The sequence below is a fragment of the Taudactylus pleione genome, unplaced genomic scaffold (assembly GCF_031769625.1).
Source record: "Taudactylus pleione unplaced genomic scaffold, aTauple2 ptg000218l, whole genome shotgun sequence".
Taxonomy (NCBI): Eukaryota; Metazoa; Chordata; class Amphibia; order Anura; family Myobatrachidae; genus Taudactylus; species Taudactylus pleione.
This window is the reverse complement of record NW_028284620.1, coordinates 935,109-959,244: the sequence shown is the minus strand read 5'-3', so window position 1 is coordinate 959,244 and position 24,136 is coordinate 935,109. Positions and strand designations below refer to the sequence as shown.

The following is a 24,136-nucleotide window of genomic DNA, read 5'->3' as shown; positions in this document are numbered from 1 at the left end:
GCTGAAATGTAAACCTAATATGATGTAGTCCAACCTCAAATTATTTCCTAACATGTTCTTCTGTCCTGCTGTTCTTCATGCTTGTATTATCCTATTATAGCTGTTATTAGGGCTTTGTATTCTGCACTTCAGCACTTTAAAGTAACTGTCTTATGCAGACACCTGCAGAAAATGTATTAATTTAAAGTCTACATCATGCAGGGTCTATGGTCTTCTGTGCATCTCTTCCATCCAATCTATAAGGTGCCCTGTGTATTCCTGCATGTCTGTCTCTGGCTTTCCTGACTCCGGTCACCTACTGACCTCTACACATACACATGGAGAACTCCGCTTTCCTGTCTGTTCTCATAATTTGGTTTTCTCCAAATACTGCTCATTAAAATGCTATGCATTAGAGAATGTAGCAACTGACAGCTGGGTAAAATGAAATTATTCCTGGGCATTGTGTGCGAACCTATGAAGAACTGCAGGATTCTGGAGTGAGGAAGTTTAAGATGGGAATTCTACTGTCTGAATCTGCAGGCTTTATTATTGTGTAAGTGAAAGATTTAGGGGCATATGTATCAAAGCTTGTTGTGAGATAAAATTGTGAAATATATATCACCAACCAATCAGCTCCAAACTATCATTTCTTAAACACAGCCTGCAAAATGTAAGTTAGAAGTTGATTGGTTGGTGATGTGTATCTCACAATTTTATCTCACGTCAAGCTTTGATACATATGCCTCTTAGGAAGGATCTTGTTGTAGGATGTTGTAGCTGCCTTTAAAACGAAAAAAAAAAAAAAAAAGCGAAATACTTCTAATGGAGCGTACACACGGTCAGATTTGTCAGACTTGTCAGATTTGTCAGATGAACGATTGAACGATTAAACGATCTGAACGATTTGTTCGATTTGAACGATTGAACGATTTTTGACTACATTAAAATGAATGGAATCGTCCAAGTCTGACTGCAAACCCATCAGATGTCAGATATCGTTATCTGACAAACGGGAACGCGCATCGTTGATCGTCCATCGTTCAGGCATGTCAGATATGAACGATTTTCCATCAGATATGAACGACTGAACGATTTTTAAATCGTTATCGTTCATATCTGAAGGAAAAATCTGATCGTGTGTATGCACCATAAGTTATTCATTATTATTTGCAAACGCAAAAGGGGAAACAATTTTCCATGACGATTCTTGATTCCTGAGTGTCAGTGTCACAACATTTTTTTTTTTTGGGGGGGGGGGGGAGAGGCTGGGGGGGAATAATGTCAAACAAAACTGTACAAAATATAACAACCCTTTCAATGTGACACCTTTTAAGCCAGGAAATATTGATTAGTTTACATTTTTCACACTACCTGAGTTTAGGGGTCAATTCATTTAGACGCGGGGGGAGGGTGTGGAGTTACCTTTGCAATAGTGTAGAACTCGCCCCCTTCGCGTCACAATTTCGCCTTGAACTTATGAATGTTATACTACGCCCTATGGGGCTGAGAACAAAAATCTGCAAGTCTGGCGTGCACCATTAGAATTATTCTTCATTTGGATTAAAAATGACTAACATCAGCTACGTAGATTAGCACAGAATAATGTATCTGGGAAATAAGTGAAAAAGTAGGAGAAGAGTAATGTGTCATGGGTGTTATATATTTTAGGCTATGCTGTATGTATTTATACCTTGTGACATGATCTATTTCACGCAGTACATGTCTAAAAACACCTTTAATTTACATTACTCCATAGAGTCCAGTTATATTTAATTATTTCAGTTTAGTCAGGAAATGCGTAGGAAGCATAGGAGCAGAGCGGTGTGCCCTGTCTGAAATGTAACAAAGTTGTTGGTATTTTCACATTTATTTTTACATCAGAAACTGTGCATCTGGTCTGTGTTAGATTGTGTACACAAATACAAAGTTCATGCCCGCTAAGTGCAATATTATGTGACTGCTAGGTGGACTACTGAGGTATCAAGCACTTATATCTGGTATCCAGCTCTCAATATGGATGGTTCTTGTATGTACAGTTGGTACACTCTCCATAGGGATCAGTGATCCCCATTCTGATGCATACATGCTGCGTTTATCTGTTGGAACGAACTACAGAGCCCATGTGATCACACCCTGAGGCTTTGGGTGATGAGGACCTGTGGGATTAAATTATAATGAACAGTGATGAGGTATGCAGACACCATGTTGTCATTCAGATTGTCAACAACATAATGTAAACATTGTTTGAATGTCGATATTCAGCCTGTTGGCATGTACAGTATGTCGACATTTACACTGTTGGCATTGACATGATGTCTATATTGTCAGAATGTGGACATTGTGAATGTTGACAGACGCGTTTAGTGTTACAATTAGGCATTAATTTGGGTTAGGCTGCAATTAGGGTTAGGGTTAGATTAGTGTTAGGATTAGGTTTAGTGGGTGTGATGTTCTATAGGCAAAAATGCAGTCAAACCCCCGAAAATGCAGTTTTTGGGGGTTTGACCTAATTTCTCATATGTATCAAGCTCTGGAATGCGATACATTCTAGAGCTCGGACCCGTGGGTGGCGTTACCCAATAGGCTTCTTTACGCAATTCCTCTGGGAGGTATTCAATCGGATTCCTCCCAGTGTACCCCGCTGTAGCGCGCAGCATTCTACGCATGCATAAAGGTACTTCTAGGTATTAAACCAGGAAGTCTCTCTATCGCAAAGGACAGCTCTTATTGCGAGAGGTGTGTAATTAACGCCGGTATGTACCTGATAAGTGGTGGGATGTACCGCATCTTAGTACATCCAGCCCAGAGTGAGATTAATGCTAAATTCCATTGTCGGCATTCTGAATGTTGACATAATATACCACACTAATGCTGGGCATACACTATACAATTATCTGTCAGATATCTGTCCAATCTGGCTGGTTGGAATGAAAACCTGGTAGTGTATGGGTGCAAATCACAATCGATTATATAGTTTTAAACACTGGAAAACAGACAAAAAACAATTGTTCAAATTGGTTACATTTGTTTTATTTAACCAGTTTGGCTGAGCGTCCATTTTTGTCGGTTTTCCAGTGTTTGTGAACAAATGTTCGATTGTCATTTGCTCCCATACGCTACGGTTTTCATTCCAACCAGCCAGATTGGACAGATACTGTATCTGACAGATAATTGTATAGTGTATGCCCAGCATTAGTGATGGAATCTGTGAATTTTAGGTGCTTCTGCAATTTATAGAAGCCAAAATCCAAACAGGTGTGTGAACAAATACCATCATACCAACAATACCTTTGAAACGGTACCTGTAGCAGTTCACTGTGGATGTGGAAATCTCCCCTAAATCAATGTGCTCGGAATGTATTACATTTAACATGGTATAATAATTCATGCACAATATCAGTGTTATCCAATTTCAAACTTAAAGGATAATACATTAAATTTTTTAGTACATTTATTAACGTTTCAAAAAAGGATTTTTCTTTCAATAGTTTATAACTGTGTTCTATATTACTCTGCTACAGTTTGCTTTAAAAACGTCAATTCAAATGATCCTAAAATTAATTTGTACCTCCTACGATTTATACTACTTATATTTCCTCTAGAGTATAAGGGGTAAATTTACTAAAGTGAGAGCTTTTAGAAGTGAGTTTTAGAAGAGATGTTGCCCATAGCAACCAATCAGATTCTACTTCACATTTAACTAGCACCTTCTAGAAGATAATAGCTAGAATCTGATTGGTTGCTATGGGCAACATCTCTTCTAAAACTCTCACTTTAGTAAATTTACCCCTAAAGCTACATACACACACAACGATTATGTTACCAACGATTTTCTGTCAGATTATCTGTCAGATTTTTTAAAGTGTAATGAACAATCTTTTAGAACTACAAACGATTTTTGCATATTCCCTTAATGAAAATCATTTAGTTGACAAGTCTGACTGAACTACAAACTACAAATGTGAACGCGCATGAACGATAATCGTTCATTGTTTGACTCAGAAAGTGAATGATTTTTTCAAACGATTATCGTTAAACGACATCGTTTAACGATAATCGTTCAAAAAATCGTTGTGTGTGTATGCAGCTTTAGAATGACTACACATATTTATATGAAATGGATTTAAGAGGTGCTGGCAATCACAACTGGGAATAATGTTTCAGATACTATAGTAAGGAATAAATTAACAATTCCAGCACTGGTCAGTAATTAATTATGCAATACAAAAGTGAGTCTTCTATTTGTACACATATAATAATGAGCTTAATAATGAGCTTTGCAATGAAATAGAAACAAAGTTCTAGGCACAACCTTTTTCAGTATGACATAAGATTCGTGTACAAATTTGTTGAAGTTCTTGACTTACCTGTAGTGTAACAGAGGGATAGATGTACTAAGCCTATTTATCAAACTTGTATTTCATTTATTATCAATGGGGACTACGATCTCTGCCCTGTATGTACCAAACTCCAAAATACAAAGCTTTTTGGAGTTTGGCCCCGGTAGTTTACACCATCTTCAGATGGCGTAAACTGCTTTAAGCCTATGGACGCTTACAAGCAGGAGAAACATCTTACGATCTCTTTCCCGCAGCCTCGCCGGTGGCCAAAGCTGACACTGTGTGCAAGCGCAGTGTCAGCTTTCACAGGAGAAGTCTTTCACAAGCAAGACTTCTACAATACGCCGGGGATATAACTCGCAGGTAGAGCGTTTACCGCAGCTTCTGTTCCTGCGAGTTTCCCCTGGTACATAGTGGGGTTATTTTCATTAAAAATAAAAATTATCTACCGCGATATGGAACCTTATTTAATGCGGCAATTACACAATTATTTATACATAGGCCCCTTGGAGAGTTCTCCTGTCATATTTCAAACACAGCCTGTAAAGTTACAGTTTTGAGCTGATTGGTTGGTACTTGGGACTTCATTCAAAGTCGGTCGTTGCGGCCGCACGGTCGTATAGGAAAAGGGGCCGGATATGCAAATGATGCACACGCATGTTGCGTCCCTAAGGTCGGATCGTTAGCTGGCCGACCAAGGGGTGGATGCGGTCGGACCGCTAAAAATACGCCCACATCTCGTACGCATAGCACGTCATCTCCGGCTATTTAAGGATTAATCGAGACCATCGGTAACCATCGGAACTGGTCGTAGAGCTTAAGGTTGACCATACCCTCTCTTAAGCTCTACGATCATGTCAGTGTAAAACCTCCCCTGTCACGTGTGCCATGACACTACTTTCTTAATTATGCACTCCCATAAAACGCCATTCGCATAATGAGGCACGCCTGCGTTCGGATCTCCACACCCCCGTTTTCTAGCACCTTCCCATGTTACCACCCACAAACGCCGCAATCTGTCACTCAAACTACCGACCTGGCGGTGTTCAAGGATAGAGAAATTTCTGATCATAGCCGCTAGTTTGCGCACGCGCATTGCGAAATGTACGCATGCGCAGTTAAGCGAACATCGGCTGCGTACGACCGTGCAGCTGCTTCGACCGACTCGGAATGAGGTCCTTTATCTCTTACAAAGGCTTAGTACATCTCCCCCGATGTCTGTATAATTTTACTAGGAAACTCATTTGTGGAAATAAGTATTAAGTGCTCATTCACAACTATTCATTGTAATAAATGTATGAAACATGCACAAAAAATGAGAACAAATAAAAGTCAGCGATGTTAGATTTTTTTGTGCTTTTTTCTGATTAAACTCTCCAGAACTTTCTGTCATGGTATAGCATATGGGATGCATATCATGTATCCAAACATTCACACAGGGCAGTTTGGGTGGTGATGTACTGTAGAAGAATAATATAGACCAGTAGTTCTCAAACTTGGGGCCCGATTCAGACCCGGACGCTAAGAAGTGGTCGCTCGTAGCTGCCGATGGTTCGCATTGTGCGCACGTGTATGCGTGCGCAAACTATTGCGTAGGCTCGGGAAGCATACGCTCACCCAGCATAGACAGCCCACCAGAGTGAGTGACAGGAGAAGCCGTTTGTGGGTGGTAACAGGGGCTGGGGGGAGTGTAGGTGTGAACGTAGGCGTGCCTGACCGAAATAACACAGTTGCAGAGGTGTGCATAATTAACAGGTAGCATCATAGTACACGTCACCTGGTTGTATTTCACACTGAAGTGATCGCAGTGCTTGAGGTAGGGTATAGTCTACCTCAAGCGCTGCATTCGCTTCCGATGGTACCTGATGTACCGATGGTTGCATACACTTCCTGGAGATGACGTGCGCAAGTGGGCATCTTAAGATAGGCTGGTGGGCGTCTGCATACACAAAGCGATCACACTACAAGACATAGTGGGGGTGTTTATGCCTTGCCATGCGATCGCCTGCCATGCCGTCACTTAGCCAAATTTGCATACACTGGGAACGAATGAACACATCTAGCGACCGGGTCTGAATCGGGCCCTTGGTCCTCAGAACCCCACACAGTTCACATTTTCCAGGTCACCCAGCAGGTGCACAGGTGTAGTCATTACTGACACAGTTTAAGAGATCCATATGTGGAGCTAATTATTTCACTAGCGATTCTGCGAGGAGACCTGGAAAACATGCACTGTTTGGGGTCCTGAGGACCGAGGGCCTGATTCAGAGCTGAACGCTCTGACCAGAGCGCTCGCTCTGAATCAGGACCCTCCTACCTGTTTTAGGAGCGTCCTCATGGACGCTCGCATAGCTGTGGGTTAGCACCCACAGCTTATGCGAGCGTCCATGATGATGGTCGCGATGGTCAAGACCATCGCAACCATCGGGCTTGCGACGGAGACCCTGCGGTAGGGTCTCGCTGCCGCAAGCCCTGGAGTGATTTTGGCTCTATCAGAGCCAAAATCACTCCCACTGACATCACTAGTGATGTCAGTGGGGCCGGCTTCAGACGGTAGGCGTTCCCATGGGTACGCCTCCGTCTGGCCGGCACGCCCACCAAAGGGGGCGTGCTGACAATCAACATCAACAGCACGCCCCCTTTGGTGCGAGACCCGGAGCGACAGCTTGGCTGTCGCAGTCCGGGTCTCGCGCATGCACACGACGGAGCTCCTTCCGTCGTGCACATGTGCAGTGGGGCAACATCAACCCGTTTGCGAGCGTCCTTTGCTCGCGAACGGGTCTGAATGACCCCCCGAGTTTGATAACCTGTGATATAGACCAATAGTTTGTGTGACATCAACAGTGCAGGCAGTATGTAATAAATTTGCAATGTGTTGACCAATATAATAATATTATTGTTATAATTTCTTTATTGTAGTATGTGTATCAATTAATTCTAATTATCGTATATCATTTTAATATAAATACATTATAAAAAATAATGGCCCTCATTCAGAGCCGTACGCTCTGAGCAGAGCGCACGCTCTGAATGAGGGCCGGGCTCCATTTTCATGGAGCGTCCTCCTGGACGCTCGTATAGCTGTGGGTCACCACCCACAGGCTATACGAGCGTGCTTTGTGATGGCCGCGATGGTCGAGACCATCGCGACCATCGAAATTGCGAGCCGGAGCCTGCGGTTGAGGTTTTCAACCGCAAGCTCCGGAGTGATTTTGGCTCTGGCTCTATCAGAGCCAAAATCACTCCCACTGACATCACTAGTGATGTCAGTGGGCCGGCTTCTGACGGGAGGCGTTCCCATGGGAACGCCCCCGTCAGGGAGGCACGCCCCCGGCACGCCTACCAAAGGGGGCGTGCTGTCAATCAACATTGACAGCACGCCCCCTTTGATCGGACACAACGAGCGAAGGACTTTCCTTCGCTCGTCGCGTCTGGCGCATGCGCACGACGGAGCTCCCTCCGTCGTGCGCATGCTCAGTCCATAACATCGACCCACTTGCGAGCGGACAGCCGCTCGCGAGTGGGTCTGAATCAGGCCCAATGTCACCTATACATTGAGTTTACAAAATAAACAGAAAAAATTATATCGCTGTACTTTTTGGAGAATTTTATTTTGATTCCATAAGGAAGATGAGTTGAATATATCTTATTTCAAATGTCATGTCTGTTTTACAATGTATTGGGTTCAAAGCATATATACGAATATATATATGAAACGCAAAAATCAATGATAGCTTTGGCCAACTTCAATTCAATGTGATGATGAATAGCTGCGGGAGGGAGCTCCCACAGCTATTCAATATACCGCGCTGTTTGGGGTGGGCAGAAGGATTTCTTCTCGCATACCCGGAGATGCGAGAAGAAAAATGACAAAAGTGCTGGGCGTGTAGGAGTTTGCAGGCTTAGCGCGATGCTAACAGCCGCGTGGCCGGAACTTCAGTTGGAGAATGCCAATTCTCGCAATTAAACACCCAGGTTAAGTCGCGAGAACCGGCATTCTCTGACTTAACCAATTCCCGACCAGGCAAACAGCGTGGTGTATTGAATAGCTATGGGAGCTCCCTCCCGTGACTATTCATCATTGCAGTGAATTGAATTTGGCCCATAGATAGATTCATAGAGAAGGTACGCAGTGATGGCACGTTTTCTTGGTATAATTTTCAATTCTTATAACTAGTTGCAGAAATAGGTCAAAATCAGTTACATAATTTCAAATAGATATTAGATAGTTATTTATTTATTAACATTTAAAACTAGTCCCTTACTCTCCATAAATGGGTGTCACAGCACGTCGGGACCCGGTGTCCACGTACCGGGTCTGGCAGCACTAGTTAAGGGCTGTGTCTGTGACGGTGTTGCCGTTATTACAGCCGCCAGGGGCTTGCTGCGCTCCTTCCCTGGAGGCTTCAGGATTGTGACTGTGGCTCCCATAGGGTCGCTCAGTAAAGATTCTTAAAGGACCATACATGCCTCCTGGTGACGTCACAGGAGGATCCTAAATTCAAGCCCTATTTAAGGAAGTCCCAGGGAGCACTCCAGTGCCAGAGTATAGACTCCCAAACCTTACTCAAGCGTTCCTGTGAATATCTTGTTACTTGTTCCTAACCTTGGCTTTGTTCGTGACTCCGATTTTCGTCTGCCCCTGGTACTGCGTTTGATATCTGGTTCTGACCTTGGCTATCCTCCGTGACCTGCATATGTCTGCTCCCTGGTATCATCTTGTCCGTTTGGTTCTGGCCTGGCCTGTCGACTACACTGAAACATCTTCTCAGCTTCATCCAGAGTTCACCAGCACCTGTATAGGAGAACTTATCCTGAGGGCCTCGACCTGTGTGTGGGACGCAGCCAAGTCCATACTTTCTTGCGTGGGTCCCTGGCGAACACCGCCGGCACATTAGACTCCGCGCCTCAGGAATAGGTCATGCCAATCCCCAAATACGGGTTGCATCCATTATCCACCCGAGAGTTGTAACAATGGGAGCCTAGCACTATAGGACTGTTACAGGTGGTGTCAGCACTTAAGATTTTACATGAAAGGCTGCAATTACAGTGCCTTGCAAAAGTATTCACCCACCTTGGCTTTTTACCTTTTTTGTTACATTACAACCTGTAATTTATTTTTATTTTTTATCTGAATTTTATGTGATTGATCTGCACAAAATAGTCTAATTTGGTGAAGTGAAATGAGAGAAATATATATAAAAAAGAATCTTTGTAAATAAAATTCTGTAAATTGGCATGTGCATATGTAATCACCCCCTTTGCTATGAAGCCCCTCAAAAGTTCTGGTACAACCAATTACCTTCAGAAGTCACATAATTAGTGAAATGAAGTCCACCTGTGTGAAATCTAAGTGTCACATGATCTGTCAGTATAAACACACCTTTTCTGAAAGGCCCCAGAGGCTGCAACACCACTAAGCAAGAGGCATCACACCATGAAGACAAAGGAGCTCTCCAAATAAGTCAGGGACAAAGTTGTTGAGAAGTACAATTCTGGGTTGAGTTATAAAAAAATATCCAAATCTTTGATGATCCCCCGGAGCACCATCAAATCCATCAATATCAAATGGAAAGAGCATGGTACCACAACAAACCTGCCAAGAGAGGGCCGCCCACCAAAACTCACAGACCAGGCAAGGAGGGCATTAATCAGAGAGGCAGCAGAGACCAAAGGTAACCCTGAAGGAGCTGCAGAGTTCCACAGCAGAGACTGGTGTATCTGTGTATCTGACCATAATAAGCCGTACACTCCAAAGAGCTCGGCTTTATGGAAGAGTGGCCAGAAAAAAGCCATTGCTTAGTGACAAAAATAAGAAGACACGATTTGAGTTTGCCAAAAGGTATGTGGGCGACTCCCCAAATGTATGGAGGAAGGTGCTCTGGTCAGATTAGACTAAAATTTAACTTTTCGGCCACCAAGGAAAACGCTATGTCTGGCGCAAACCCAACACATCCCATCACCCCAAGAACACCATTCCCACAGTGCAACATGGTGGTAGCAGCATCATACTGTGGGGATGTTTTTCAGCAGCAGGGACTGGGAAACTGATTTCAGTCCAGGGAAAGATGGATGGTGCTATATACAGGGATATTCTTGAGAAAAACCTGTTTCAGTCTGCCTGTGATTTGAGACTGGGACGGAGGTTCACCTTCCAGCAGGACAATGACCCGAAGCATACTGCTAAAGCAACACTCGAGTGGTTTAAGGGGAAACATTTAAATGTGTTGGAATGGCCTAGTCAAAGCCCAATCCAATTGAGAATCTGTGGTCAGACTTGAAGATTGCTGTTCACAAGCTGAAACCATCCAACATGAAGGAGCTGGAGCAGTTTTGCCTTGAGGAATGGGCTAAAATCCCAGGAGCAACATGTGGCAAGCTCATAGAGACTTATCCAAAGTGACTTGCAGCTGTAATTGCCGCAAAATGTGGCTCAACAAAAGTACTGACTTTAGGGGTGTGAATACTTATGCACGCTCAAGTTTTCTGTTATGTTGGCCTAAATGCTGTTTTATTCACAATATAAAAAAACACAACTTCACAGTTGCAGGCATGTTCTGTGAATGAATGATGCACACCTTCAAACTATCCATTCTAATTCCAGGTTTTGAGGCAACAAAACATGAAAAATGCAAAGGGGTGAATACTTTTGCAAGGCACTATATGCGATGATCTAACAAAAAATAATTAATAATCAATTGATTTATTAGTTAGATTAATGGCATCATAATACATTGGTTAGAGGAATAATTAAACATACAAATAATTAAAAAATGATTTCAAAACACAGTAAAAATCAATCTTAAAAAATAAAGCATAAAAGAAAAATTAAATTCTGACTTAAAATTGCAATGCATTTCACAGCACTGGCCCAAGGTTTTTTTGCCTGAACAATTTTCAACAACAATTTTATTTTGGCTATCTGTCTTTCTTGGCCTGCAAGCAGTATATCATCTATGTACCGCCCCCTATAATGAACAAGCTTTTCTCTTTCCATTTGTAGTATAAACAATGATCAGTTTTACAATGTAAAAAGTAAATTTCTAGCAGTACACTGTCTAGTTTGATGTGCCTGCAGTGCCACTGTATTTTACTACATACAATGATTTCTTTAGTAGACTAATGGTGCATACACACGGTCAGATCAGACAACGATAAAGATATCATTGTCTGATCGTCCTGCATGTGCTGGATGATCGTTATCGAACATCCAGCACAGCACCAACCCCCAAACGACTAAACGGCCAGCAATCGCATCGATATCGACCATGCACGGACGATGGTCGTTATCGATCATCCATGCCCGTGCATCGTCCGTCGTTTGGGGGTTGGAAGGGGCTAAAAAATGGACGATAAAAATGATCAAATGATAAACGTTATCGTTTATATCGACTAGCTAAATCTGACTGTGTGTATGCAACAAAACCAAAAATGTATCAACACTGTAGTTTTCCTGTGGCTCCGTATAACATTCCTCTACAAGCTCACCGTTTAAGAAGGCTGAATCAAAGTCCAGTTGTACAGCAGCAAATCATACAGAATTGATATAACAATGACCATGTGCAATGTACTGTCCCTTGTAACAGGTGAGAAGATCCCCGTAGTCAGTGCTTCATTTCTGGCTGTAACCTTGGCAACAAGTCAGAATTTGTAGCGAGCAAGACTTCCATCGGCTTTTAGTTTCTTGCAGAAGACCCACTCGTTTTTGACTGTTTTGTGGTCATTCGTCCTGTCCACAATGGTCCATGTGTCATTGTCATTCAAAGCTGTAAGCTCTTTATCTATGACCGAATTCCACTCTACCCAGTCACTGCTTGGCTTTTCTTCTTGTATAGTTTGACGTTCACAGCAGACAAAGAGCCTGATTCACTACGGAATGCAACTGTGAATGCAATAGCGATTACGCACGTAGTTCAACTGTGATAGTATGATAATCGATTGCGTTCACTATGCTGCCGCTGCACTACATAAGGACGCCCACTTTACCTTACACACATCCATAATGTTTAGCAAGACTGCGAAAACATCTGTATAATCGAGTGCCATCGCAGCCTCACGCACACTTGCACAAGCTCTAACCTCACTCAGAAATTGCTAACATCCACGCACACTATTAGGCTGCTTAGGGCATCACAGTGCCTAATTTATGCATGCCTCTGCAACGGCGTTCAAACGCACTGTCATGCCTGGGTAGGAAGTCCCCAGCACCCGCTGTCGGAGTTCCTACTTTCTACTCTGTCTTGAGCTATGCTGTGGCTGCAGAGTGGGTGTGGGAACGACTACCCTAGGGAAGTGCGTGCTGACCTGCAGGAGAATTTAAATATATAGGTGCGCCAATTGTGACATGTTTGGTGCTAGATTCAAACTCCTCCCTATAAGAGGGAGTCTCTGGGCACTAACAAGTGCCAGAGTGTATGTTCCAAAACCATACCCCAGCGTTTCAGTGAATTCTGCTGCTTGTTTCTGACCTTGGCTTCGTTTGTGACCTGATTCTGTCTCCCCCCCTGGTACTGTACTTGGTATTCCGGTTTCGTCCATTGGCTTTCTTCTGTGACCTGTTTTACGTCTGCTTCCTGGTATCGTCTGTCTGTTCGGTTCTGACCCGGCTTGTGACTACATGGTACGCCTGCATTATACTCCGCGCTAATCCAGAGAACACCAGCGCCTGTACAAGGATAACAAGTCTGAGGGCCGCAACCTGCATGTCGGACGCAGCTAAGTCCAAACCTCCTTGCGGGGGTCCTTGGTAAATATCCCCGGTATGTTAGGCTCCCCGCCTCAGTAATAGGTTTCGTCAATCCCAAAATTCGGGTTAGCATCTACTACCCATCCGTGGCTTGTGACAGCGACAATGCGATTTCATGTAAATACTCTGACTTGTCTGAGTGTCATGGGAGTGTTGTGGTGTGGACATTTGTTTCTGACACATCTCTTGCACCTAGTATGGGGCTTGTGCAAGTCCCGATACTAATGATGATGGTTGCAGTGGTTAGTTTAAGATCAGTGGGTGGCATGACTACCCACTTGCATACGCATGTACCCTTGCATGAGCTGAATGGAATCTCACATTAGCATAATGTAGTGAATCTTGATGCCCACAACTACAGCCACTTTGCAAATCAGAATCAGCCCCAATGACCAGAAAGATTTTTTTGCTCTACTACTTATGTGGACTTCTCTGGGAATAACTTTATTAAGTTTAAGTGACGTCTTTAGTGCATGTACTGTACGTATTCATTCATTTGCTATCTCACTGAGTGAAATATATTTTACTTCATGGAGATTACATATGAAAACACAGGGATAAACACAACATAATACACAAAGGGATAAACACAACATAATACACAAAGGGATAAACACAAAATAATACACTTTTCCTTGTATTCTCCACAGTCACTTTGAGACAATTTACAAAAGCCCCAGAAAATTAACAAAAAAAATTGTATCGCCTAGTTCTCAAAAATGGCTTGAGAATGGGATGCCGGCGCTCGGGATCCCGGTGGTCAGAATGCCAATGCCGGCATCCCAACATAGTTAGGATACCTACACCTGTCGGTAAGTATCCTAACCCTCCCCCCATAGTGGCTAACCCTAACCCTCCCTCCCTAGTGCCTAACCCTAACCCTCCCCATAGTAAAATGTCTGTCGGTCTGACAGGCATTTTATCCAGCAGTGTATGCCCAGCATTAGTAAGGTCACAAGATCTTTGCTGCATTGTATATACAGTTCCAGGGATCAATGCATACAGTGGTGGGAAAAAGTTATTGCCCCATTCCTGATGTCTTCTATTTATGCATATTTTCCATACTTAATTGTTTCAGACATTCAAACAAATTTATTACAAGACAAAGACAAGCACACAATTTAAACACTATTTTTTTTAATGATCATTTAATTTATTGTAGGAAAAAAGTTATCCGACACGAACTGGTCCTGTGTGATAAAGTAATTGCCCCTCAGTATATCTGTGTGTGACTGACTCTGAATCTGTACACTTTGTATACAGATTCAGACTCAGACATCGCATTGTGAATAAGTTGCACATTCTAGCGAGAAAGACATGCCGAATTGCGTGGGACCCGGCTTGCGAATAGAGGACTGTTTGGCGCGACTGCAGCAATAATGTTTGAGGACACATCTGTATATTCAACTTTGTTTGAAGATCTGAAATAATTAAGTGTGACAGATATGCAAAATTATAGAAGAAATCAGCAAAGAGGCAAAAACGTTTTCACGCCACCGTGGGCCTTATTCAGAGGTGGACGCTGCTGGTGCGTCTGCGTAGTCACGGCGGTGATAATATGTAAATGCTAGTTTCAGTCTTCCCCTTGTGCACTAGCCTTCACCTGAATGTGCAGCACTGAAATGCAGACGTTTAGCATCTCTGCACGCTGTAGCACTGCCGGTGGCTCTTGACAAACCACCATTAGTGCAGCATCACAAGCACCATCTCCATCTGAACATGTGCGTCTGGGAATGTATTGTTTTTTGCATTCACTTCAGGCTGCATCCCAGTCACCACCCAGGAACACCCAACACTCTGCCGACCCATTTCTGATTCCGTCTCTCCCGAGCGCAGTATAATAGATGTGCATACACTCTGGATTGCATGCGCCATAGGGATTTTTAGGACTTTTCGCACATGCGCAGTTGCAAACAATCTCTTAACTATTTGAACGTCAACATTACGTTCAAATTGCGTGCTCCTCTGAATCAGGGCCTGTATGTTCTGTCGGTGCTTAAGTAAAATACATAAAAAACACAAATAAATCCCATATAACAATAATTAAAACACTTGTAGACATTTTAATTGCAGTAATCTTTCTAATCTGAATAAGAACACAATAATCATCTAATTAAATTGACCTAAACAGCGGATCAAAGCAGATCATGATACTTAGGGGTAAATTTACTAAAGTGAGAGTTTTTAGAAGTGAGTTTTAAAAGTGATTTTGCCCATAGCAACCAATCAGATTCTAGCTATTATATTCTAGAAGGTGCTAGTTAAATGATAAGTAGAATCTGATTGGTTGCTATGGGCAACATCACTTTTAAAACTCACTTCTAAAAACTCTCACTTTAGTAAATTTACTCCCTAGTGTTCACTCTAGGTCCGACGGCAGGAACGGCGCCGGACCTAGAGCTAGGGCACATCTGCGTGCCCGAAAAGGGGGCGTGGCCAATGGAAAGGGGGCATGTCTTTATGATGCATCCCCTTTTTGTCACACTTGGGGGCGTGCCCGGCACTTACGGACATGCCGGGCAGCCCCCAAGCGCCACAGTCACTGTGAATGGATGCCAGGCGTCCATTCACCGGCGGTGACCGCTGCTCTGCCGTTTTCCCCACCCGCGGGACACTGCGGCCCGTGGGTGGAGAACAGAACCCACAGGCTGTTTCAGTGGGGCGCCGCGCTGGAGGACAGGGTGCTTTCTGCCCTTCAGAAATAGGGCAGGGTGCGGCACCCTGTTGAAAAAGCCTAGCGGGAACGCTAATACTGTGCTTCATCTTATCACAGCTTATGCTGCGCATACATGTACAGATAAATTGCCTGTCAGACCAACAGGCATTTTATCTGTAAGTCTGATATCGTAGCCTAACACTGTGAGATATCTCGCAGTGTATGGGCCACGATATCTGTGCTCCACCCCACAGGAGGAAACTTTTCCTTGTTCCTTTCCTGCGAAGTAACAGGGAGAAATGTCCGTCGGATGGCCACGGCTGGGCATACACTGCCCGATGCGGCCGACTTTCACTTAAAAAAATATTGCATCAAAGGGCATGCTGGACAATCCGGCATGCCTGGCAGGTTTCCAGATTGGTCACCCACATATACTGTATAATTACCTGGCGATATTTTAGCATCAGTCGGCCGCACTACACTACAAATATCGGGGCGATCCGCCGATATCTGGCAGATGGACACTTCAATGGAACTATAACAGACTGATCATTCAGTGCTTATGAATCTGATCTACATTTCAAGTACAGACATTCCTCACTTAACGACCTAACTATTTATCGACTGTTCGGACTTACGACCGGCGCACCGACCAGCTAACTGTGGCTTGCACTGATTATAAAAAAAAAAAAAGACAACTGTGTCCGAGAGGGGTCCGTGGCTGTGGCGCGGGACACACAGGAGACATTGCCTGCCATAAGGGAAAGGACAGACAGGGATACGGCGCGCTCTCGGAGGTGGTGGGGCACACACAGGAGGCACATATAGAAACCGTTGTAATTCCTACACCGTTCACCTGATTTGGATGTAATTACCCTCAAATTAAATCTGAAAGTCTGCAGTTAAAGCACATCTTGTTTGTTTCATTTCAAAGCCATTGTGGTGCTGAATAGAGGCCAAAATATGAAAATTCTGTCAATGTCACAATATTTATGCACCTGACTCTATATGTCTTCGCTTAACGACCGATTCGTTTAACGACCGAGTCGTAGGAACGGAACTCGGTCGTTAAGTGAGGAATGTCTATTTCAAAAGCATTAATTTATAATAAAGACTGGAGAACCTCTCTTCGCCAGCAGGGGCTATTGCCAGTGATACCACATTGGTAACCCTTGATACATGTGGCAGATAGGGTTGCTATCTCGTCTCTTTAATAAGGGTCGCATATGAATTACACAGATTCTGTGGCTGGCTAACTTTATGGGGTCAATCCGATTCCGTGCGAAGGGTGCAATGTGCCGTTGCTATGGCGTTACAACGCCGGCAATGGATCGGCACATCGTACCCATCGCAGCCCGACTTGACCCTGAAGTCGCCAAACTTTGCTCGTTGTCCTATGGGACTGCAAGCAAAATTTGGTGAATCTGGGCTGCTGTAAAGTGCGGTCACTGCCGCGATGACTCGCACTGCAAGATCATCGCACGGAATAGGATTAACCCCCAAGTCTCCATTTCACCTGGTTTTAATCAGTTAGGGTTAGTTTTATTTGGGGGGGGGGCTTGGGTTAGGTACCCCTAGGAGGGAGGGTTAGGGATAGGCACCACTGGGAGAGGTTGGGGTTAGGCACGAAGGGGGGGGTTAGATTTAGGCACTAACGGGGAGGGTTAGGGTGCTGGTTGGGGAGGGATAGGGATAGGCTATAAGAAGGGAGGGTTAGGGATACCAACCTTCGGGATGCCGCTGTATTGTGATAGTAGACATCCCGACAGCCGGCATTACATACCGATTCCGTAATTCATATGTGTCCCTTATTAAAGTGATGATCTGGCAAACCTAGTGGCAAAGCCCTATCTCCAGAGAAAACACCCGTTTTGACAGAGGGCCTGATTCAGAGATATATTGTGTTGCAATCGCAGCTACGATTTCGTAAGCTGCTAAAAGCACTGAACCATCGTAAACAGTATCGCATCTACACACACATTTGCAACCCATATTCAGGTTCTAGGATAATCGACCATGTCACGCAGCATGGGCGCCTGGACTGAGATGCCTGCTGCCACCCGCCCCAAAACTGCACCAACCCGTCTGTGTTTTGCCAACTCCCATTTTCCTCCCCCAAACGTTGCCTTCCTGTCAATCACACTTGCGATCCTTGAAGTTATGTGGGCGGGATCGCAGAGGGGGCTTGGCGCATGCGCTCTGCAAACCTTGCGATTCATGTGTAGTTCACAGATACTGCTCAACTGCATAAAAATCAGAACAGCGTATATCTCTGTATGAGGCCCAGAGAACGGGCTTTTTGTGTTTTACAAGGTGTTAACCACAGCAACCAATCAGCTTCTAGCTATCTATTTTATAGACTGTACTAAATATATTATAGCTAGAATCTAATTGGTTGCTATGGGTAACACCTCCACATGTCCTCTTTATACCCTTTTCACATCGATATGACGGGTCGCACCTGGGATTTTGTTCACGCACCTATCCCGGGTGCGAACCGTCTGAGACCCCTTTCAGACTAGCGCCCTCACGATCTCATCTCCAAGCACTGGCTCTTCCTATGCAGTGAATGAGATCCGGGTCGTCTCGTACACAGAGCCGTAGCTAGCGCTCTGAGGGCCTGATTCAGAGCCGGACGCTCTGACCAGAGCGCTCGCTCTGAATCAGGGCCCTCCTACCTCAACTTGGAGCGGCCTCTTGGACGCTCGCATAGCTGTGGGTTACCACCCACAGCTATAGCGAGCGTCCATGATGATGGTCGCGATGGTCAAGACCATCGCGACCATCTGGCTTGCGACGAGACCCTGCGGTAGGGGCTCGTGGCCGCAAGCCCAGGAGTGATTTTGGTTCTATCAGAGCCAAAATCACTCCCACTGACATCACTAGTGATGTCAGTGGGGCCGGACACAAACGGTAGGCATTCCCATGGGAACGCCTCCATCTGGCAGCCGCGCCCCCGGCACGCCCACCAAAGGGGGCATGCTGTCAGTCACCATCGACAGCACGCCCCCTTTGGTGCGAGACCCGTAGCAACAGCTTGGCTGTCGCTATGCGGGTCTCGCGCATGTGCATGACGGAGCTCCCTCGTCGTGCGCATGCGCATTAGGGCACCATCGACCCGCTTGCGAGCATCCTACGCTCGCGAGCGGGTCTGAATTAGGCCCAGTGCGCACTGGCCTCTTTTTTTGCGTGAGGTCATGATGTCGCACACAAGGGGGCGGGGGCGCCGGCATCTGAAGCTCAAGCAGTGCCCGGAGCATCTTCAAGACGATCCGGGCAGCTGTAATTATGGCAGGGTGTCTGCCTGTAACATACGCAAGACGCTACTGGCAGCCCTGCTGGCTGCAGGCAGGCCCGCCAAGAGATGTGGGGGGCCCCGGTAATAGGGGGCGTGGCCTAATCGCGGGCGGCGTGGCCATGCCCCCTTGCCGAGAGAAAAAAAAGATTTGCAGCGCCGCTCTGCGCTGGGGAGGGGGGCGCTCTGAGCCCCCTCGCTCCCCCGCACAGACATAGGAGACTGCTGTGGCTGCTGCTCAGCAGCCACGAGCAGTCTCCAACTGCAGCTCAGGACACGCTATGTGCTGGGCTGCTGTGAGGGGGGGGGATGGCGCCGGACCCGGCCCCCATCCCGCCCCTCAGGAAGCCCGGGCCCGGGTAATCTGTACCCGCTCCCCCCCCTCTCGGCGCCTCTGGCTGCAGGGCGCCGTTACAGGCACCCTGCAGTCAGAAGCAGGGGCCATGGGGTGGCAACGGTGCGGCCGCACGCCCCTAGTTACGGCCCTGCCTGTACACACTGCACCGCGAGCTGAGTTGAACACGCCTTCAACCCTTCTCATGGCCTGGGTTGAAATACCCTTATTTTATCCTGTCCCTTTCTCACTGCACAGTAACTCAGGTTGCTGCGCGTTCACGTTCAATAACCCGAGTTACTGATTGTAGTATGAAAAGGGTATTAGAGGTGTTTATAAATCTCCCCCTAAGTATTTTGTGGACCCTCTAACTGACGCCCTAGCTTTGCCTAATTGTAGTGCAAGCCCTGTATACATTATGTAGGTACTGTAATACTTAAAAATATCCTACTTATGCCATATTTGAATGATGGACCATTAGCTATTTGCTGCTTTATTAAGAGAATTACTCCAATAGTCAGAGATGAAAACATCTAAAGGTGCGTACACACGGTACGATAAAAATGCACAATATGAACGATAACGATATCGATCATATCATTATCGTTCATATCGTGCATTTTTCTGTGCCTCCAACGACCTACGATGCGTGCGCACATATGGACGATAAAGATATCGTTCATCGACTGTGCATGCAGGCCAACCTGGTCGATATCAACCAGGTTACTGTAGGGACTCACTGGCCATTGTGGGTGGGTTGGTAGTATCCTGGATGATCGATATTGATCGTCCAGCACTCCGGGAAGGTGCAGGTCGATCAGTTAGCGATATAGTTATAGTGATCATACCGTGTGTACGCACCATAACAGCGTACAGGGGAAAAAACAAGTTAAAGTCTGTCATTTGCATAAACGTCATACTTATTTTTAACCAGTAATTTTCCTTTAACTCCTTATTTTATATGCACATATTTGCTTGTGCTGCTTCCATGTTAATTATTACTTTATCATACAGGAAATATGATATTATGGTAATGCAGTAGATTGGAGGGCTCAGTAAAGCAATGTGTTTTTCTATGCTCTGTCATATATATGTATTTATAAAGGATTTATAAAGAATCAGGATTGGAATGCATCAACATGTTAATTAATTACTGCATATTTATACTGTCAGCAAATTTAAATATTGAATGACATTAATGGATAATTATTTCTAAGCTATATTGGGAAAAAAATTAGGTGAATTAATGAAAACTTTTCCAGGTGAAAGTATTTGCTCCTCCAGGAGGGACAAAATGCTCTGTTCCTGGACTCCCCTCCTAATTTACGATTGCTATCACCTATGGTGAAATACCCTTCTTATCAATTAACTAGTTCAACATGGGTCACTGCAATCATAAATTAAGAGGGAATCCAGGAACAGAGAGTTTTGCCCCTCCTGGAATGGGCCATGTTGGGAGGTATGCCCTGCTGTCTCCCAAGCACAATCAGCTACTTCCTCTGTGCAATGCATGGCATAAATGCTGACCCTCCAACATGACCCGTAATACCCGGTACAAATTGCTCTGCTTCTGGACTTCTCACGTCATTTATGATTGCAGACACCTGTGTTGAAACAAACACCCTTCTCATCAATTAAGTAGTTCAACACAGGTGTCTGCAATCATAATTTAGGTGGGAAGTCCAGCAGCAGAGCAATTTGTACCGGGTGGAACGGATGGGATGTAGTTATCAGACTGGCGGACAGCATGCTGCTGGTCTGAATCCCGTCGCTGAAAGTCCAACACGAGACTTAAGATAGGCGTCGAAATACCGACGCCTATCTTAATTCCAACGCCGAAATCTGGAAGGATGCCAGCCGAGACGAGGTAAGTCCGGGGCTCCCTAAGCTGTTAGCTGTGGAGGGTTGGGGGGGGGGGGGGGGGAGTGATAGGCTTAGGCAGCCTAGCAGGGTTGGGGTTAGGTTTTTATGGGGGTAGGTTAGGGTTAGGCACCCCTAGGAGGGTGGGTTAGGGATAGGCACCACTGACTTAAGTTTAGGTTTAGGCACTAACGGGGAGGGTTAGGGTTAGGCTACAAGGAGGGAGGGTTAGGGGACGAAGGGGGAAGGGTAAGTATACTTACCCGACCCCTGTCGGGATACCATCCATACCAACCGCTGTCGGTATTTTGACAGCTGGCATTACATACTGATTGCGGAACGGATCATGTTGGAGGTTTGGAAAATGCCTTGACAAGCACATTAGACAGGACTAGAAATGGGGTACAAAGGGTACACCCATCCCGGGCCTCGATGTTCAGGGGAGCCCCGAGGTTCAGGTAGCATCTAATAGTTCATTGTAAACTAAATGGTGCGGCAGAAGTAGGGAAAAAAATATATATATTAATTTGCCTCAACACCCCCCGGTAACCCCTGTTAGTTGGTCCGGTCCCTCCTGGTACTGCGCATTATAAGAATGATGTTGCGACGCGTGACTTCATTGTACATGCCGCTGCCCCAGTCCTTCCCTGCTGCTGCGGCCCAGTAAACCGAAGAGGAGCACTGAAGCCAGCAGGAAGTAACCGCCACCTACTGGGCGCAGACAGTACAGCACAGCACCGTCAAGCATCAAACTGCAGGCCTGGAGCAGCACTGCTCTCCCTCTATAGACACCCTTCTTGGATAGCAGTCCTATGCATGAGCCATAGTGTGTAATGCAGTGAATAGCATCACGGGGGTGGGTACATGATAATGCGAATAACAGACTTGTTGGCGGAAACTCTCAAATAATCACAGCATATTTTCTATGCACATAATACTCATATATATACCATTAGCTGCGATTAGCCTCTCTTTCGCAAAATATAACTTATTGTGCAAATTTACACATATCGCGCAATCCACCGCAACTTTTTGCTGGTGCAATTTCTCCATAGCATTTATCGCAAATTAGTTATCACCAACTCCTGAGCAGGTGGTAAATTGGATTAAATCCCTATTTTAAGGTAGAAATGTCGGGACTTGGGCCCTCATTCAGAGCCGTACGCTTTGAGCAGAGCGCACGCTCTGAATGAGGGCCGCCCTCCATAATTATGGAGCGTCTTCCTGGACGCTCGTATAGCTGTGGGTCACCACCCACAGCCTATACAAGCGTGCAGTTTGATGGCCGCGATGGTCTTCACCATCGCGACCATCGCCACTGCGAGCCGGAGCCTGCGGTTGAGTTTTTCAACTGCAAGGCCCGGAGTGATTTTGGCTCTATCAGAGCCAAAATCACTCCCACTGACATCACTAGTGATGTCAGTAGTGATGTCAGTGGGCCGGCTTCTGACGGTAGGCGTTGGGAACGCCCCCGTCAGGGAGGCACGCCCACCAAAGGGGGCGTGCTGTCAATCAACATCGACCCCTTTGATCAGACACAACAAGTGAAGGAAAGTCCTTCGCTCGTCGCGTCTGGCGCATGCGCACGACGGAGCTCCCGCCGTCGTGCGCTTGCGCAGTGCACAACATCGACCCACTTGCGAGCGGACAGCCGCTTGCGAGTGGGTCTGAATCAGGCCCTTGGTTCAGAGCCGCTGGGACACTCTACTTAATCACTAATTAGGAAACCAAAAATGTTTAATTAGCTTCATTTGGCCAATAATGACATGTCATTTTTGGTGTGATAAAGTGCAAAACGCAAGAATATGGGTTAATTGATGTGGGATAGGTATATGGGGGCGCTGTAAGAATGGGACATTGTTTTAAACATTGCAGGTGCAAGTGACAGGTATATTTAAAAAAAAAAATTAAATCTAAATCTACTGCGGTAAACCTCACGGTTCCTCTAACAGTGGCAGAGAGTTTGAGGGTCTCTTTACCCTTCTCCTGGCACCCTTCAAGTATTAAGTACTTAGGGATCTTATTAAATAAGGATCTCTCACGGTTACACTCAGATAATTTCCTTCCTCTACTTGCAAGGATTCGAAGTGAGCTTCTGGACTGGCATCGGAGAACGTTTTTGTGGTTGGGTAGAGCTAGTATTATTAAAATGAATATATTCCTGAGAATACTCTACTTGCTCCAGACTCTCCCGATAAATGTGTCTAAGAGCTGGTTTCTTTGCGTTAAATGTTTGGTGAGGGACTTTGTTTGGGGTGGGCAAAGACCTTGTTTCCGACATGACGTGCTCTTCCGCCATAGACATTTAGGTGGTTTCCAGTACCCCACTTTTCCACGTATTATGAAGCAGTGTTTCTTAGTAGAGTTCTAGAGTGGTCCAGACCCGGTTCGGACAAACAGTGGGTGCAAATTGAAAATCAAGGACTTTCTGTGAGCCTTGGGCTTGCGTCATGGCTACCTTCCCTCCCCTCTGTTGATCACCCCACTGTTATCTGCATGGATATTGCTACAGAAGCAACCTTGTATTTCTTCTGTGCGCTCTCCTTTGACCCCAATTTTGTATAATTCAGGCTTTCCCCCTGGTATGGCTCCTGGGTCTTTCCGTCTCTGGCTACAGGCCCAGCTGGTGTCCTCATCTGGTGTACTCTCTTTCAGCCAGATCCAAACGACTTGGGACCTTCCCTCCTCCGAGTAATGGAGGTATCTTCTGATTAAGCACTTTCTTTCTAGCAAGTTGATACTGAAGCTTCTTGCAGTCCCCCTACCTATTTGAATTGCTTTGCCAATCCCAGGATCAACCTCAGCATTTTCTCTCCTTAGACTACCGAGTTCTCATAGAAGATACTTTTTCCACACTACCACGTTTCACGGCGGACTGGGACAGATATTTTGGCATACAATTAGACCCTAAGGATTGGTACAA

General features: G+C 45.4%; 1 protein-coding gene across 3 annotated transcripts in view; it reads left to right on the top strand.

Moving 5' to 3' along the window:
- Positions 1–24,136, top strand: part of NMU (neuromedin U) — a 103,984-nt gene that overhangs the window by 485 nt on the left and 79,363 nt on the right. The gene's annotated exons all lie outside the window — the stretch shown is intronic.